Source organism: Canis aureus, chromosome 12 (assembly GCF_053574225.1).
Source record: "Canis aureus isolate CA01 chromosome 12, VMU_Caureus_v.1.0, whole genome shotgun sequence".
NCBI lineage: Eukaryota > Metazoa > Chordata > Mammalia > Carnivora > Canidae > Canis > Canis aureus.
In genome coordinates this window covers 16,339,607-16,346,718 of record NC_135622.1, presented here as the reverse complement: position 1 = coordinate 16,346,718, position 7,112 = coordinate 16,339,607, and the positions used below count along the sequence as shown (strand labels likewise).

General features: G+C 44.2%; 1 non-coding gene across 1 annotated transcript; it reads left to right on the top strand.

Moving 5' to 3' along the window:
* Positions 1 to 6,703: 6,703 nt before the first annotated feature.
* Positions 6,704 to 6,896, top strand: LOC144281445 (U2 spliceosomal RNA). The gene has a single exon (XR_013349977.1). It is a non-coding gene; the product is annotated as a U2 spliceosomal RNA (small nuclear RNA).
* The last annotated feature ends 216 nt before the right edge of the window (positions 6,897 to 7,112 follow it).

Genomic DNA, 7,112 nt, shown 5'->3' with positions numbered 1-7,112 from the left:
TGTTGAGAACCTGACACAGACTTGCACTCTCTTCCACAACAGAGCACCATTACCAGACAGTAGTTAGCTACCGTCTTTATTGGCACCCCACACACACCCCTTCACATCCAAATGTGGTTGAGTTGTGTGTGCCACTTTGGGGCTGATGTGGTTGAGAAACAAGCACCTTGTCTTCCCCCAGCTGCTGCCTGGGAGTAGAGCCACCAGGTGGATAGAGCTCAGGACCCTGAGTCACCTTTTGTAGGAGAGCCGCCCACTCATTCGGAACACCTGCTTGGTCTGTGTAATAGCAGAAATACACTTATGGTAAGCCATGGAGACTTCAAGGTTTGTCTGTTAGAGTAACAGTAGTTAGTAATATAGCAGTTACAGCCAGTGGTCTCCAAACGAAACTCAAATCCTTCATCTCCCACTTTCTTAATCAGTGATAAAAATGACCCCTTATGGAGGATCATCTAAAGCAGAAATCAGAAAAAAATAAAAAAAAGCAGAAGTCAGCAAACTATGGCATGTGGGCCAATTCCAGCCTGCTGCCTATTTTTGTATGACTATAGCCCACAAGCTAAGAATAGTTTTTACACATTCAAATGACTGAAAGAAAAAGGAACTCTAAACAGTAGTATTTGGTGACACGTGTCAACTGTTTTGTCATGACCTTGGCTGTGCTGGGAACTCTGTATCAAAAAATCCCCTTGACTATCTATCCTGTCATGGGTCTGCGCCAGAGCAGAAGCAGCAGCCATGCCTCCTCTCTTAGAAGAGGGGAGAGATGCCCACAAAGGGACAGGCAGTCTTCCCACTATGTGACTAGCTTCTCTTCCAGCTCCCCATCCCTATTGCCAGCCCTACGGATCAGTAGTGATGCCAGCTCCAACCCCCAGACACTTGGCTTCAAACCAGTGCCACAATGCCACACAGAGTGCTCTACCTTCCAGAGGCTTCTATACCAGCCCCTACCACGGGTTAATTTCAGCTGCAGGATGTGCCCTGCCTCCAGATTTCCCTGCAAGTTTCAGCTCATCTACCAGCAATAAGGCTGGATAATGCCTATTTGAAGGAGATCCTTCAAATCTCCTTTTCAGGCCTGTGGGCTCCCAGTCTCTCCTGCAATCATGAAAGTTCTTCTTCCTCTAACCTCCTTACTCCACCATCTTCCCTGGGTTCAACTTCCCTGATCAAGCCCGGACCCGTGCAAGTGATGGGACGTTTCAAGTAGAATTAATAGTTAAGAACACTTATCTCCACCCAACTTCCTAACTTCTGATATGGGCTGTGTGTGATACTCTTTTTTTTTTTTCAAATAATACTTATTTCACAAGAAACTCATGTTTTTTTGACTTTTTTTTTTTTTTAAGATTTTATTTATGCATGACAGAGAGAGGCAGAGACACTGGCAGAGGGAGAAGCAGGCTCCATGCAGGGAACCCAATGTGGGCCTCCATCCCAGGTCTCCAGGATCAGGCCTTGAACTGAAGGCAGCGCTAAACCGCTGAGCCACCCGGGCTGCCCGCAATACTCTTATTAAGTTAAATTGTCCTTATTTCTAGATCCCGACCTGCGGCTAAAGCATTTTGAATTACACAAGTTTCCTGTGCCGTGAAAAGTTCTCAAGGCCTCTGGCCAACAGGAAGATTCAGGCTGTGTTGGAGGTAGGTGGGCTCTGAGCCACTTTGAGCCACCTCCTTCTTCCTCCCTCCCCAGAGAGGTGGTGTGGCCAGCCCACAAGGTTCTCCTGTCAAGGAGACTGAAGTTAGCGATTTCCCTTGTTGCTCCGGACCAAAAACCACCCTGCCAATGCAATATTCCTAAATCTCCTCTCAGTCCCAGCAAAAATAGAACCTGAATGGGGTCAGAGATAACATTGCCTTTCTTGTGTGTTTTGAAAGATGTTGGAATTCAGTCATTAATGATTCATTCTTTGGGGTTATAGGCAATCATAAATACATCCGCTTTTAGATATCCGTTAAAAATACAAATGCTTCTGGGCAGCCCGGGTGACTCAGCGGTTTAGCGCCGCCTACAGCCCAGGGCGTGATCCTGAAGACCGGAGATCGAGTCCCACATCGGCCTCCCTGCATGGAGCCGGCTTCTCCCTCTGCATGTGTCTCTCATGAATAAATAAATAAAATCTTAAAAAAAAAATACAAATGCTTCTCAAAGAGTTGATGATAGCAAGCCACCATCTAGCTCTCCCTATGTGCCAGAGAATGTTCTAGACACATCCCAGAGACTAACTCACCTAAGCCTTACCACTATCTGAAGGAGTTAGTTTTATAATCATCCCCTTCTTTTTTTTTTTTTTTTTTAGATAAAGAAATTGAGGCACAGGATAGCTAAGTAGCTTGCCCGAGCTCTCCCTGCCTGTCAGGACCAGGACAGGAACCCCAGCAGTTTGGCTCTGAAGTCTGTGTATTTAATTAGCACATTGTATTGTATCTTTGCAGAGAAGTAGATTTGGCTTGACTTTATTTATTCATTGATTTAGTCAACAAATATTTATTGAGCACTCACTACGTGCTAGGTAGTTTGCTAGGCCCTGTGGTTATGGTGGTGAAAGTACTCTCCCTTCCCCTCCCCCGTCTTCTCATCTGCCACCACAAAAGTGATCTCTGCTATCCTAGACCCATTTGCATTCTCATATCCATTAGCATTTGCATTGTCTGGGATTTCCATCCTACAGAATGCTTTGAAAATAGAAATAACTACCCTTTATTAAGGGGATACTATGTGCTGAATCTTGCATTTGTTTCTGCAAGGATCTGCAGTTCCCCATGCAGCAACTTCAACTACCCCACCCTGTCATGCTTCAGCAGCCCTCCGTAGTCCACCACTGGGCATTTAACCACCTTCCTGCCCAGGACCAGCTCAGACCCACACTAATTTCTGTGCTCTATCTTGTGCTTAGCTTGGAGGGAGGAGAGGAATTGGGGCAGGACCCCTATTGTTCCTAGAAGTTGGAAGCTGTCATTACACTGGAATTAAGTCAGGTGATACTTTCCTTTTCTGAAAAAAGACTGGATTTTTTAAAAAGACCTTTCTTTCTTTCTTTCTTTCTTTCTTTCTTTCTTTCTTTCTTTCTTTGACAGAGAAAGAGAGCACACAAGCAAGGGGAGCAGCAGGCAGAAGGAAAGGGAGAAGCAAGAACCCCTTGGGACTCCATCCCAGGATCCCAGGATCATGACCTGAGCCAAAGGCAGATGCTCAACCGACTGAGCCACCCAGGTGCCCCTGGAATTTTTTTAAGTATTTACTGAGCACTTTGGGGGGAAGAATTTTTAAAAATCTTGTTATTCTTATCACTAGTTATCTGCACAACATCAAAACATGTTTACAAAACTCAGAGTAAAAGTTTTTATCCCCAATTCCCCCTTTGGCCCACTAGCCCTCCTTAGCCTTGCTCTCATTTGCACCTGTTGTTGACAGACATTGGTACAGAATTAGGGAGCCCTGGATTTGAGTTCTGACTCCCTCACTCTGTAAGCCATGAGAGCTCAGGGAAGCATCTCACCTCTCAAGGCATTGGCTTCTCATCTGAAAATGGGAATGGGAGTGCTGTGAGGATCAAAAACCTGAGGGAAGCAGAGTGCTTTCCTCGTTGCCTGGTGCTCAGTGAATTGGTAAAAATGATCATTCCCTTCCATGACCTTCAAGGAGGCCATCCAGGTTTCCTTCTAGAACTCTGAGGCCTGACTCTATCTTGTCAAGGTGTACCCATTCTTCCTAACCTACCTCATCTGAAGGACCACTTTAAGACACTGTGATTGAAGCATAGGTACCAGTGGAGGAAGATGGCAAGAGCTAATCCTCTCAGTTTATACTGAGAAAATTATAAACAACAAGCTCTTTGCCTCAGGTCACCCAGTGAGTTACAATGGAACTGGAATTGGAAGCCTGGTATCCATCCTGATTCTCTGCTGGGAAGTTTTGCTCTGAGTAGTTCTCCACCTTGGTCTCTTTAAGGTCTCCTTAATCCACGAGAAGAGCTTTAGAAAGACTAGAGCAAATCCACCAAGCATCCAGTGGCACTGTGCCCAAAGACTCATACCCCAATTGCTCTTCACTCTTTATCCCCACCTTTGAACTGTCTTCTGAACCCTAGACTTAAAGAGCTCTCTGACTATTGGGCAACACCTGGATATTTCACAGGACTCTCAAAACAAACAGTTCAGAATTAAGGTCAAAATCGTCTTCCCCAAATACTTTATTTCTCCTATATTCTTCATCTTGCTTAATGGAGTCTCTATTCATCAAACCAGACAGACCCCAGGCAGCATCCTCACCTCCTCCTCACCCTTATCTACCCTTCTTCTCTCCATGGTTAATCCATGTTTTAGTCTATCAGTTTGAGAGGGATACACTAATCAGTGCCCAGAGCCTGCTGTGTCCACATCCAGTTCTAGGCTAACCCCACCTGAGACCAGATCCAAACGTGGTGCTGAGATTGTAAAAGGAAAAATGGTGCTTAAGGAACAAAGGCTCCCTTCTACCTTATCTCCAGCCAATCTGGATCCTAGGAGAAACTTGTTCAAACGCTTTGAGGAAGACAGGTGTACAATTAGGTATTATCCAGCATCTTAGCTAAATGTTTGGAAAGCCCAAATTAAAATTCTGGGATGGGATGCATTTATCTTCCAAACAGGAGAAGGCTAGGCTGCTCACCTGTGTGTTCATCACTCTCTCCTCTGAGTCAAGTCCTCTTCTGGATGGTCAATTTCCAGAGGGCTGAAATGCTCACCAAAAACCATTTGGGAACAGCTGCAATCACCAGTCTCTGGGAAGACCAGAGGCTATTAAGGGCCTGACCTGGGATTGGAAGAGTGGAGGATGAGGAATAAGATTGTATTAAAGTCAGATAACATTTTTTTGTTAAGTAATTAACTTCACTTCCTCTTTAACTTCCTGTGCTGTCTTCTGTTCTCTCTGCTGTCCCAAAACTATCCTAACCAAGTCACCACTGACCACCTGCTTGCTTATGATGCTCTTTCCTTGCCTCACCTCCAACTTGAGCTCCTGAGCTTTCACCACTGCCTTAAGCCCCTTATTCTTTATTTTTAAAACCCCTTATTCTTAAACTTCCCTTCTTAACTGGTTCTCATGGAGATCCCCTTCCATTTCTCTGATCCCTCCTCTGGGTCTGTTGAAGTTTCCACTCTCTCTTCCCATCCTCTAAATACCAGTGTTTGCCAAGGACCAGTCCCTGGATCTCCATTTGTCTCTCTCCACAATTTCTCCCTCAAAGAAACCACCACTCTACTCTAAATAATCCCGACAATGTCTCTTCCACATGGACTATTCACATTACCTCCACCGGTAAAAACCCATCCCAATTTCCTTGCCTTTCTCAAGAGCAGTGCCAATCTTTTGTCTTCCAAGATCAACACTGAGGGGTTGTCTCTGCCTCTTCCCACTCCTTTGTCTTCCTTATTCAATCAGACCCAAAGTCTGTCCACTTGCCCAGCTAAACCTTCCTATTCCACTGTTATTTCCATTACCACTCCTGTAAAATGAGACTTCAATGCATGCCTACATAAAAATCTCAGCCTCATAACTGGTCTCCATCAGCATAATTTTGAGTGCTGACTCTAGGGTCTATGAAAAGGTCATATTTAGCTTTTAAACTCCCCTCAGATCCAAATAAGTCATTTGAGTCATTCTTATCACTTCTTTGGATTCACAACTTTCTAAGTCAGATGCAGAGAATGAACTCAACTTCCATCAATCCCTAGCCCAGGGCAGCCCAGGTGGCTCAGCGGTTTAGCGTTGCCTTCAGCCCAGGGCGTGATCCTGGAGATCAGGGATGGAGTCCCACGTCAGGCTCCCTGCATGGAGCCTGCTTCTCCCTCTGCCTCTCTCTCTCTCTCTCTCTCTCTCTCTCTGTGTGTGTGTCTCGTGAACCAATAAATAATCTTTAAAAAAAAATCCCTATCCCAGTGATATGTTGGGATATTAGATTAGTCCTCCTGTTGATAATTAAAGACTATAGACAAAATATTTTTTAAGATTTTATTTATTTGAGAGAATGAGAGAGAGAGAGCACAAGGGGGAGGAGGAGCAGATTCCCCACTGAGCGGGGAACCTGACATGGGGTTCGATCCTGGGACTCTGGGATCATGACCTGAGCTTACAGCAGACACTTAACTGACTGAGCCATCCAGCTGCCCCTAGATAAAATATTTTTTAAAAGAAATTCTTTGAAGGCACTGGAGAGCAGTTTGGACAGGCGGAAACTGTAGGGGATTTGACCTTTAAAAGAAGGAAGACACACAAGATTAGATCTGTATTTACCCAATCTTTTCCTTAAGGATGGTATGGTGTGGTGAATGGAAATAGAGCTCAAGCAGGAAGCATCTGTCCTACTTAGCAAAGTCAGAGATCAGAGTTTAGGGCTACCAAAGCAGCTGGACATTTAAGTAGGGAAATCTTGGAAAGGAGGGAGTCACAGAGGAGGAATCACAAAATCTGTGTAAAAATTCTCTTCAAATCCTTGGATAACTCTGAACTGGACATGTTCAGGGAAAGAATCCAAGAAATCCAGCATAAAGCAACAACCTAAAGGTCCTTGGAGAGATTTCAATAGCTGTCTGATACTGAGGAGACAGAGTCTGAAGTTTAATACCACCAGTTTAGAGAACCCTAGTTTTCCAGTGAAACCCCAAAAGGGCCATATCTTAGTAGTAAGAATTCTATCCCAAGACTAAGAACTATCACTTCTCAGCCTTTTGGCTAAGATCAAGTGTAGTATCTGTTCTCATCACCTTAGTATTGCTACATCCTCTATTCAAGACTAAGAGCTAAATCCTAAGATTAAGAGAAAAATAGTCCTGCTATAGCAGAGCCTGAATGAAGCCGCCACAGAAACAAAGTGATCCACTAGCAATTTAGTGGATCAACCCTCTTTGGAGTAAGATAACTAAACCAGAGTTTCCACAATGTAATATCCACAATACTGAATGTACAATAAAAAGATTATTAGACTCGTGAAGAAGTAGGAAATTATAACCCAAAATCAAGAGAAAATAGTCAGTAGAAACAGTAGCAATCCATATATTGTAATTAGCAGGCAAGATTTTTAAATAACTATGATAAATATGTTAAAGCATCTCTGGATGGAT